Source organism: Rhinolophus sinicus, linkage group LG10 (genome assembly GCF_036562045.2).
Source record: "Rhinolophus sinicus isolate RSC01 linkage group LG10, ASM3656204v1, whole genome shotgun sequence".
NCBI classification, from domain to species: Eukaryota; Metazoa; Chordata; class Mammalia; order Chiroptera; family Rhinolophidae; genus Rhinolophus; species Rhinolophus sinicus.
The window spans coordinates 90672547-90684523 of NC_133759.1; the positions used below are offsets into that span (position 1 = coordinate 90672547).

Consider the following 11977-nt stretch of genomic DNA (forward strand, 5'->3'; position numbering starts at 1 on the left):
GAGAATAGGAAACTTGTCTGCCTTGTATATGATTGACTATTTTGGCAAGAAAAATACTTTGCCTGTTTGGTCCACGACTGGATTCCCAGCACTTAGATCAGTGCCTCGTGTGAAGTAGGGGCTCAGTAAATGCTTGTCGAATGTGTGACTGTGCACAGATGTGTGCACCTAATGTTCCTGTTGTTCTCGGGTCGGGGGGCATCTGCCAGGATGCATAGAGTCAGCAAGTGCCTGGTTATTGCCTAAAACCCAACTACCGGTGCCTTGTCATTTTTGTGCTCTATACCCCTGGAAGCAAATGTTGCCTATCTGGAGAGGACTCAAGAGGGTGGTCTGGTCTGATAGAGAAAAATAAAAAAATTATTTATTTCAAACCTGGCTCCTGAAAAGGGAAGTAGGATACCTGGAGGATGTTGTCTCGGGCTCACCTGGTCTGCTACTTTTATTTTCTGCTATTTCACTTTATCGCCAACTTTCACAAGGAAGGTGCTTGGTTACTGATTCATGCCATGGCTTAGCCATGGAGCCCACTCAGTTACTTAAAAACAATTGCCCACTCTGTTCACTGTGAGCGAGATAGACGGAGGGTCTCCTGCTTCCACTATAGCTCATTACTAACCCTGCATTTGCATTCTTCATAGAGCAGCAGAAATAGTCTTTTCCTCTCCCTCTGTCCTCCTCCTCTCTTCTCTTCCTCCCTCCTTCCCGCCGTCCCTCACTGGCTTAATACCTAAAGTTTATTTTTACTCCACGGCAACCCAACGTCAGTGTTCCTGGTTAGCACGAGGACGCCTACGAGATTATCTAGAGACCCAGACACCTCCTGTCTTGTAACTCTGAGCTCTTTTAGGGCCTTGGGGACTTCTGCAAATGAGGAAAGAACGGGAAGGATCCTGCATGGGAGGTTTTTAAAAGTCAAGGGCATGATCTCTTTCGAGTATAAATTGTGCAGTGTCTTACCCTGCCTAAAACCTCAGGTGTCTTCCCACGTGCCATAAAATAACTTCCAAACTCACTGGGGCTTACAGAGCCCTCATGCCCGGACCCGGCCCACACCTTTGATGCCGTCTCCCGTTGTTTCTCCCTCCTTTTCCCCTTGTTTCTTAACACATGAAGCTTTGATCTGTCTCAGGGCCTCTGTGATTGTTATCCCTCGGCCTGGATGCCCCAGCTCAGCATGGCTGGCTTCTTCTCTTGATTTGGTACAGTTCAGCCCAGACAGGTCCCTCTATGTGCCCTTGTTAACTCCCCCTCACCCCTTCCTCCAAGATACTCTATTTTATCACTTTCTTTTATTTTCTTCATAGCTCTTACCAGCATCAGCATCAGGAATTATATACATTTGTTTATTCCTGAGAGTAAGTCCTATCTGTGTTGTTCGTGCATGATTGCGGCTCAGAAGAGAATCTGGCACCTGATAAGTACTTAGTGCATGTCTGCTGAGTACTGACTACGTATCAGACACTCTTTTAAAGCACTGCACGCGCATGAACTCGTTTAATTCGCACAACTCTATAAAATCACTATTATTATAATCCCTACTTCACAGAAGAAATTGAAGCCCAGAGAAGTTAAGTAAGTTGAATAAGATTTCATAGGTAATACACTGAGAAGCTGGAGTTCAGATTCTATGACCTTCTCTACTCTGTGATGCCAACCCCAGTCAGAATCCCCGTTTTGGAACAGAATTTGGTGTCCTCTGATCATCTCACCACATCAGATGCATAGATATGCTCTGTGACATCCCTTCTGAGGTTTCCTAGCTTTTCTTGAGTGTTCGGGGGGCAGAGTGCCCACTTCCTCTTGAGTGTACCCACTTCCTTATGGAATGTTAATTTCCTCCTCATACTGAGATACAGTCTGTCTCCCTATAGCTTCTCCCCAAAAGTTCAGTTTCCACCTGCTCAGCCCTCCAAGGCCTGAGGAATCCCATCGGCAGTGGTAAGGTCTGCCCCCAGACACTTCTCTCCTCCCAGGGGAATAGTGCCAGGCTCTCCACAGAATGGCTTGTCTTCCTTGCCTTGAAAGAAACTGCAAAGCGTCTGCACAGGCAGTACATAGGGAAACCCATTCTTTGCTCCTGTGCCTCTTTTGGGAATCTGTGGGAGTCATGAGCTCGTGGGGTTTCTATACCCATCACATCTGATTTCTCTGAATCTCATCTCACAGCCAGGACAGTAACAAAAAATCCATATGGGACAAAGGCAGTTTCTTCCTGGGACCATGGGTGCTGTTATCTGCTACTCCTTGGGCGATGCTATTAGTATTACTTACGGCTCCCATTCCTCCTCCACAGCCTGAAATCACAAGCATGGGAAACACTGATAAAGAAACTGGCTTATATTTGCCTTTCCTTTCGTTGCTGATATGCTTGTCCCTTATGGGTTTCTTACAGAATAATGAGATTGTGAAGTGAGGAGAAAAGTTATCACTGGGTTATGGAGTATGGAGATCCTTTGTGATGGATTGTCTGGGGCTTACTGATTCAGGGGCTGGATTGGGGCAGTATTTACAGAATAAAACATTTGCAAAAAAAAAAAAAAAAAAAAGACAGCAACATGGTATCGGGGAGACTGGCTGACCTCCATACAAATACTAGCTCTATTTATTTGTTTGTAACTCACGCAAGTTACTTTACCTGTCTTACCCTCTTTAAAATAGGGAGACAATACTAGCTGACATAGCTGGTATAAGACTCAATTTCACTTTTGTGTTTTGTGTGTCACAGATCCTCAATACACATGAATTCAGATCAGCTGGACTCAAATGAAGTTTGTTTGTCAAGTCTGCATTTGTGGGATTCAAATCTCTATTCTAGGCATCTGGCTGAACCTGCTTATGAAAACTGTGGCACTGTAGCGAGCTAGAATTTCTAGTAATGACCATTGAATATGCTGAATGCTTTACAGTTTTTGCAGAATGCTTTTGGATGTGCTCTTTCATTTCATTCCCAGGACAACCTTATGAGGTAAGGATAATAATCTGCAGATGAGGAAATGAGGACACAGTGAGGTCACTGAGCAGGATCACAGAGTGAGTGAGTGACTGGTCACTGTTGTAGCCTAGAAGACCTGAACTGGGACCTTGTCTTGCGCTCAGGTCTTCGGATATTTTCTTTTTTTTCCCTTATGATGCTCAATTTTTCTCTTTTTTTTACATTTTATTTTTTATTTTAAAGTTTATTGGGGTGACAATTGTTAGTAAAGGTACATAGATTTCAGGTATACAGTTCTGTATTACATCATCTATAAATCATGTTGTGTGTTCACCACCCAGAGTCAGTTCTCCTTCCATCACCATATATTTGATCCCCTTTACCTTCATCTACCACCCTCCTCCCCCCTTACCCTCTGAGCTCTTCGGATTTTCAACTCTCTTCTGGCTTTCTTTAATTGAACATACAGTCCTTTGCTGGGCCTGTAGAAATTAACCTTGTGTTACTCATCTCTTTATCTTCCAGGTTACTGCCTAGTACACAAAAGGCACCAAACAGGCGTTTATGGAATTTTAGAAGCTTTCTGCAACTGTAGATAGTAATAAATGAATTGTGCAGGGATGGAGCTTAATGGGCCCAGTGTACTAAATATGACAACTTATAAATGAGCCCTTCCCCACCCACCCTAGACCTTGCAGAGGTTATTCCTAACCCCTTTTCTTATCTTACCTGTGTCTTGGACAAGAGCATTGAAACTACTGTGAGAACAACTGTGGGAAAAATTAAAGTGGCTAGTCCAGAGAATATATGGTTTTATAAACAAGGCAAGGAAAATACTGTGAGAGTCAAACATTGCTTAGGGGAACAGCAGCATGCAGAGTCATCTGTCCATGACTCTAAGGCAACCCACCCACCCCTGCTCTGTGTGGCTAGCACTAGTGACGACAGTCTTCCAGTCACCCCTTAATTTCTTCTCTTTCCTGACCTGTCTCTTTCAGTCTTCCTGCCCTTTGCATCCCTTCCCATTTCTAGCTTCCAGAGCTCCTGACCCCTCGCCTCATTTCCTACTCACAGCCTCCTTTTTGGACCTGACCCTTGGCACTACCTCTCTGGTTTGGAGTTCTGGCTTCCCTTGTTGATTAGGATAAATTATGGGTTTTTGTTTGTTTGCTTGCTTGTTTTTTTCTGGCTGTTCTGAGAAGCACAGGCTCTTCTGAGAGTAATTCCCTTCATAGCCTCATTTCTTCAAATAGCAATTGATCCTATGGAATCTCTTATTTCAAATACGTAATGATTCTTCTATGCATCCACTCCCATATTCATTCATTCCATCATAGTCCGTTTGGGCTGCTACAACAAAGTGCCATAGACTGGGTGGCTTGAAAAACAACAGAAATTATTTCTTGAAGTTCTGGAGGCTGAGATTAGAGCACCAGGATGGTGGAGTTCTGCTGAGACCCCTCTTCTGGGTTGCAGACCGCTGTCTTCCCACTGTGACCTTGCGTGACAGAGAGGGACAAGGAAGCTTCCTTGGGCCTCTTTTATAAGGGCCCTAAGCCCATCCCAAAGGTCCCACCCTCCTCACCCCTCTCCTTGGGGTTTAGGTTTTCCACACGTAAAATTGGGAGGATACACATGTTCAGTCTATGGCACCTCATTCAATCAACTCATATACATTGAGGGTCCTTGCTGGCCACCCCAGTGCTGGGATCTAAGGTGACCAGGACATAGTCCTTGCCCCGTGTGGAAGGGGATACACTGTCGCATGGCGGTTAAGAGCACGTGGCTTCTAAGCACAGCTCTGCTCCTTGCTCGATACGTAACCATTGTTACCAGGGTCCAGGTATTTAACCTCTCTGAGCTTGTTTCTCCATTTGTAAAATGGGGAGACTACCTTGTAGCGTTGTTGTGCTATTAAGCGACATATATATTAACACATATTAAGCACTCAATTGACATTGGCTATTGTTTTTATTAGTGAGGGACTGATAAGTAAAAAATAATGAGAATATAGTGTGAGCAGTGTAGTGATAGGGAAAGTCTAGCGGACCCTTATCCAGGGTTCAGAAGGCTTTCTGGAGGAAGCGACATCCCAGCGAATACCTTACGTGTGAGCACGAGTAGTCATGTCAAGCAAAATGGAGCATTCCAGGGGGAAGGAACAGCATGTGCAAAGGCCCGGAAGAGAGAAAGCACATCGTGCAACCTGTGTGTAGTTCAGTGTGGTGAGAGAAACATTTTGAGAACGAGTGGTAAGCGATGAGGCTGGTATCCTGTTTTATTCCTTTTTTTTTGACTCTTCCCTTCTTCCTGCCCCTTCCCAGGCTCTGGCCCCATCTCTTTACCCTACTTTTCCTCTACGCATAGCTGTGATTTGCTAGGGGCAAAGACGCCCGAGAGAAAGTTGCCTCCCCTCGGTGACCTGCTTACAGAACTGCTAATACAGGTTCCCCAGTGGAAAACTGGGGGCCATATTCTAGTTAGAGACACTTCAGCCTTACAGGGCAGATCCAGCTGCTGTCGTTTGCCTCCTTACCCATCAAGGGGACGTTTGCATGGAAATAAATGATTTCTTTACCTTGTTCCCCAGGCAGATTCGTCCTGCAGTAGGCAGTTTGGGGGACTGAGCAAGAGGTCACTGAGACGTGCTTTGAACTAGCCCCGGACAGTGACACAGAATGTCAGGCTGGGGGACACTTTATGAATTGTTTCTACTTTACTGTGACACAGAAAACTGAAAATTGCATTCGTGAGCCCCAGGAATGATAGAGAATAGGAAATGAGTGGGGCTGGTAAGAAGAGAGTGACAGGGATGTGGACAGTGGGAGAGCAGTTGCCAAGCTGTTCCGATTTGTCTCTGATCTCCCACCAATGGCAAGCATGTGGCACGCCTTCCTTTTCCTCTCATTTATACACACATGGCAGACATTACTAGCTGATCAATCCAGGACCAGTGAAAAATGCCAAGAGGCAACTCTTAGTTCCGTTTAAGTTGCCCCCAAATGGGATACACAGTCTTGTGTGGAAGGAAGCTCCCTGACACTGAAGAAGTTCAGATGGAAGTCACAGAGTGTGTGGTGGGCATTCAAACATCAGGAAGGTGTTTGTGCTAGGTTATCTCCAATCGCTGTGTTAACCTTATATCTACAAACGATTTGGTCTAGGGATTGTTATGCTGTTTTATGGGCTGGAAAGCATTTCCCTGTAAATTACATGATTTGATCTTCACAAAGAAAATATTTGCACTATTCCCATTTTACAGATGAGCAAACAGACTCCAGGAGTGCAATCATCTCTGGCCATGCTGAAATATAAGACCTGGTATTATGTTATATTATATTATATTATATTATATTATATTATATTATATTATATTATATTATACCTGGTCATATATTATAGTAAAATAAGACCAGGTATTATATTATATTATGTTATGTTATGTTACGTTATATTATATAAGACATGGTCTTATATTATAGTAAAATAAGACTGGGTCTTATATTAATTTTTGCTCCAAAAGATGCATTAGAGCTGATAAATCCGGCTAGGTCTTATTTTCGGGGAAACAGATATGACATATGGCTTATGACCCCACAAGCAGTACTCTTCCCACAGGGCTTAAGCATGCTTATTGATTCAGCTTATAAATCAGAAATGACAGGGTAATGGTTGACAACTCTTTGTGCCCTATATATCCCTGATTCTTATTTTTTGAGAGAGCCACCATTGTACCATCTCTGATTTTCTATTCCAGTGCCTACGTTTTCTTGCTACTTTTGGCTTTTCCTTTCCACATTTGAAATGTATATGCATATGTATGTGTGTACGCGTATTTTCTCTGTGCAAGTTACCAGACACATTAACTGGTGTATCTAAGAGGTAGTTTCTGAGGGGCCAAAGGTTGTGGAATTATTTAAATGATGCCTGGAGGATGTCATTGTTGTGCTACTTTCCATGCTGTTGCTCCAGTGTCTTCTTGATCCATCCAATTTTAGTCTATCCTTCAAGGTCCAACCTAAAGCTCACCTTTCCCTAGAAGCCTTCAGTAATCTTCTCAAGTCATGGAGTTTTCTGCCTTGAATACCTGTAACATATACTTTATATTGTATTCATTTTGACTCATGTAAACTCTATTGTAAAATTACTTTATGAGTTACCTGTTGCTGCATGGACTATGAAGTCCTCAGTCGTATGTTTTCCTGTTCCTTTACCTACCCCAAATCTCTAGCCATAACATTAGGCACCAACAACTAACTACTTGATGACTTTGAATTCACCTCTGTGGGCTTCAGTCTTCTCACTGACAACATGTTAAAACCTATTTTCCATTTGCCCTAAAAAAAAAAAGCAGAAGCAGCATACAGCTTTGGTTCAAGGGCCCAATGACCTTGAATTTGAATCTTGGCTCTGCCACTTTCTGGAAATGTGAACTTGAGAAAGTTTCTTCACCTCTCCAAGCCTTACCAGGAAAGTGGGGATCATGATAGTACCTAAATCCAAGAGACATCGTGAAGCTTAAATGAAAGAGTGAATGAAATTTTTGAGCACAGTGCCACAATGAATGTTAGCAGTTATTGTGTTTTTTATTTTTTTTAATTTTTTTTATCATTCTTTTTACCACAGGATCTGTCAGGTTAAATGACCGGGGTTTGTTTAAATGATTTGGTGCTCTGACTCTAGGGACATATCCTAGTAAATGCAGAGCCCTATTTTAGGTGTGTGTGTATACATTTGTATGCTTGGACTTTTTTGTTTATACCGAGCCTTGTCCTAATAAAAGGATTTAAGGCAGCTTGTTAGCTTGCATAGCATATAGCAAAGTAAATTAAATTTTAAAATAAGCAAAATTATGCACAAAGAGACCCAGGGAATAGAAAAACAAAACTTAGAAATGAGGATGGCGTATAAAATACATGCCATGAAATACTTTACCCCTGATGAAGGCAGGACGCAAATCTGATTTTAAATTTCTGAGGAGCAAAGAGTAAAACAAAATCAGTTACCCAATTCACAGGACACAGGAGGTAAAAACAATCAAGCTGCTTATGAAAAGTTAGTATTTTTCCTAGTGGGATTAGCGAGGATGCTCCTATGGCTCAGAGAGGAAGCTATACAGTATAATGAATGGTATCCTTGCGGTGGTTTGAAAACATGTCGACACTTCTTTTTGAGATGCCTGTCTTCCAAAGGGAGGCCCTAGTTCTGCTCCTCTTAACTGTGAGACTGCTGACATTAGGCCATTGTGGCTTTCTCCTTGCTTTGTCTCTGGGGTCCCTCCCTGTTGGGGAAGCCACCTGCCATGTTGTGGGGACACTCAAGCAGCCCTGTGCAGAGGTCCTCGTGTAAGGAATTAAGGCCTCCTGCACATGGCCATCTTGGAAGCAGGTCCCTCAGCTCCATTTAGACCTTGATGTGTCACAGCTCTGTCTGATATCTTGACTACAGTCCTATAAGAGACCCTGAGCCCGATCCGCCCAGCTAGGCTGCTTCCAGATTCCCTACCCGCAGAAACTGGTGAGATAATACATGTTTTGTTGTTGTAGGCTGCTAAATTTTGGGATATTTTGTTACACAGCAGGGGATAACTAATACAGTCTTCACCATCTGCCTAAAGTGATCCCAGGGAGGAATTTCAAGAGGATGCTTCTCATGGTTCTTGTCAATTTATGATGAGTGCAAATTATGTGCAAAGTGGCCAGCAGACATAAAAAAGATTGAGAGCTTACAATTTTCCAGGAGGAGACAGACACACAGACCATCAGCTGTAATGGAGGAGGAATGGATAATTTTCAATGAAGGTTCACGTTAACAAGTTCCGGGAGCTAAGGAAGAAGCACAACTGTTGGTGAAGATTTTTTGCAAGTGGTGGCATTTGGATTGGGCCTTGTAGGATTGTATATTAGTTAGGACTCCTTTGGTTACAAAGGCAGAAACCCCATTGTCTTAGATAAAGTTCCCCAGGAAACAGACTCTGAGATGAAGATTTGCATGGAGGGAGTTTTTAGGGACTGTTCTTGGGGATAGCACCTGCGAGGCAGTGAGGGAAGCAGGATTAGGCAGTTTGAGGAAATTGGATATGGAATAGGCTTTCAGAATTTTTTGGAATTAAGACAAGGCTTCTGGGCCTGTGTACACCTGTATTGATCAGCCATCAGATGTGAGCTTCTTCTAGAAAGGGAATAAAACCTTGCATGAGCTGGTTTCATGCAGCTAAAGGCGATTGCCAGACCCTCAGCTCACAGCACGCATGGCCACTGATGGAACGAGTGCCTCAGTCCTAGAGGGGATTAGGGTGGTATACCACAGCATCCGTTCTACCAGCTTCCACCGACTTAGGTGGCCATTATCATCACCATCACCATCATCATCATCATCACCATCATCATCACCATCACCATCATCATCATCATCACCATCACCATCATCATCACTGTCACCATCATCATCACCACCATCATCATCACCACCATCACCATCATCATCACCACCATCATCATCATCACCGTCACCATCACCATCATCACCGTCACCATCATCATCATCACCGTCACCATCATCATAACCACCGTCACCATCATCATAACCACCATCATCATCACCACCATCATCATCATCACCACCACCATCATCATCATCACCGTCACCATCATCATCATCATCACCATCACCATCATCATCACCATCACCATCATCATCATCATCATCACCGTCACCATCATCATCACCATCACCATCATCATCACCGTCACCATCTTCACTGTCACCATCATCATCACCACCATCATTATCACCACCATCACCATCATCATCACCACCATCATAACCATCACTGTCGCCATCATCATCACCACCAGCATCATCATCATCATCACCATGTATTGGCTCACAGACCTGAAAAGCCAGTGAACAGGGCTAGTTTCAAGATGGCTAGATTCAGAAACTCAAACAATATTATCAATAATATGTCTTCTTCTCTGGATTGTATTTTCCTTTCTTTTGGTTTCACTGACACTCCCAAATTGAGGCAGAGAAAACTGCTGTGAGTCTAGGCTTACATTCTGACATCCTAGAATCTCAGTGCAAAGTGTTATAATTTCTAGCAGAAGTTCTGGGCTGACTGTCATTGGCCTCCTTGAGTTACTGGCATGTCCCTGAGCCGGTCATGGTGGTCAGGTGACTATAGGCTTTGACTGGCCAAAGCTGGATTATGTATCTATCGCAGAGTCAGTGGATGGGTCATTCCCACACAAACCCACATGAACTTAATCACATGAAAGAGTCGGTTCCTAAAGGAAAATCAGAGTTTTGTTAACAAAGCCTGGAAAATGCAAGTCTTCCATAGGTGGGTGGGATGCCGATAGGCAGTGAAGGGAAGTAAGGGAGTGGCTTGAGCAATGACATGGAAGTGTTAAAGTGTATGGCTTGTTCAGGGATTGGCAAGCAGCATATATTTATGCATAAACACATTCAATATGGAAAAATCTTTCTGTCCTGATATGGATATAGACCCATACCCCTTTAGTCAAGGGAATAAGAATACACTTGGAGTAACAAACTGTGCAGATAATATTTCCATATGCACATAGCGTCCAACCACAAGAGACATCGTGTTCCCGTGGGAAGCCTGTCTGACACATAATGGGCCAGGAGAAGGAAGCGGGCAGGAAGATAGGAGTAGAATGAGGTCTGGCAGGTTTCGCTTGCAGCTGGAGCAGGGCTGAATGAGCCAACGATTTTTCCTGAGGCTGTTTCACTGTGACCAAAGTAGTGTGGATTGGCTGTGGCAGCTTGGGCGTCAGCTCTAAGGCACATGATGACAGAGTGTGGACCTGATAGGAATTTGTGTCACTCTCTGAAGGGTGGCAGCTTTGGTGATTACCAAGGCACCTGGAAATGAGGAGTTGTGTGGCCTCATCAAAAGGTTGTGGTGCCTAGGAGAGAGTGCTGGATGGAAAATCGGGAAACCTATGCTAGGCCATTTCATCTTGGAGTGACGTGGGGCAGTGGCTCTGACAAGGTGTCGTCTGTGAAAAGACAGCGGCGCTCTCAGGAGGACCACTCCTAAGTCTATGTCTGGATGTGAGGAAACATAAGAAGGTGTGTTTTGACAGGTATGGGGGTATCATACCTCTTGGGTCAGTGAACAGAGACCCCGCGGGAGGACATGGGCATATAATAGGCAAGATTGAATTTAACTAAGCCACTGACTTGTCAGATAGTTTCTAACCTCGCTAAGAGAGATCAGAGGCGTTAACCACGGCATTGCCTATGCAGACATAGAACTATAAGAAGAGATAATCTGGTTATGCCACACTATTTGAAAAACGCGAAAAAAATTAAGCCTTCATTGGGTTTTATTTTCTTACGACTATGTAAAAAGATATTAACCAAGCTAGGACTTGCACTCAATCTTATAACTCTGCCTTCCTTGATTTGAAAATAACTTTCCCCACTAGGGGCTCAGACAGTATAGTCTTTACTTCCTGAACAGGAGAAATTAAAGGGAAAAGAGTTAGCCGGCTGACTATATTGGCTATAAGGATGTTTTCTGAGACAGGTGGAAGGTGAGGCATGTCTGTACCAGGAAGACGCAGGTAATTCACCCAAGTAATGAGAGGCAGTGTGATCCAGGGAAAGAACACTGGGCACCAAATTCCCAAAGTATTTTTCATGAAAGATGAGTCCCCAGTCATTTCGGAAACATGTTTATCTCACTCTAGATTCTTAGGGAAATTTATCTTGTTAAGGCTCTGAGCAATCCTGCAGTAAACAAAACTGCTTAACTATTTAATCAAGTGTTTCTTAAACACATCTGAATCCCTTTGTCCTTTTTGTTCCTAATACCTGTTAACATCCTGTAGAAAGTACGGAAAGTCCTTGAATAATGTCTTTTCATTTGATGTCATTTTGTTATCACAGTGATGAGATGTCATAGGAACTTAACTCTTGTTTGCATCAACTAACCTATGGTAAATGGTTTTGTTCTTCGTTTCACTTAAAATCACAGAATCTGTTGACGTCAATGATGAGGATTTACAG

At 43.4% G+C, this 11977-nt stretch overlaps 1 long non-coding RNA gene across 3 annotated transcripts in view; it reads left to right on the plus strand.

Annotated features, from left to right (window-relative positions):
- Nucleotides 1–11977, plus strand: part of LOC109457455 (uncharacterized) — a 611744-nt gene that overhangs the window by 321293 nt on the left and 278474 nt on the right. Inside the window, exon 1 of one of the 3 annotated variants that reach the window (XR_012489844.1) lies at nucleotides 10659–11049. The exons of 1 other annotated variant lie outside the window; for it this stretch is intronic. This is a non-coding gene — a long non-coding RNA (uncharacterized LOC109457455). Of the gene's footprint in view, nucleotides 1–10658; nucleotides 11050–11977 lie in introns of those variants that run through there. One more of the 3 variants, XR_002139027.2, reaches the window with a different exon arrangement.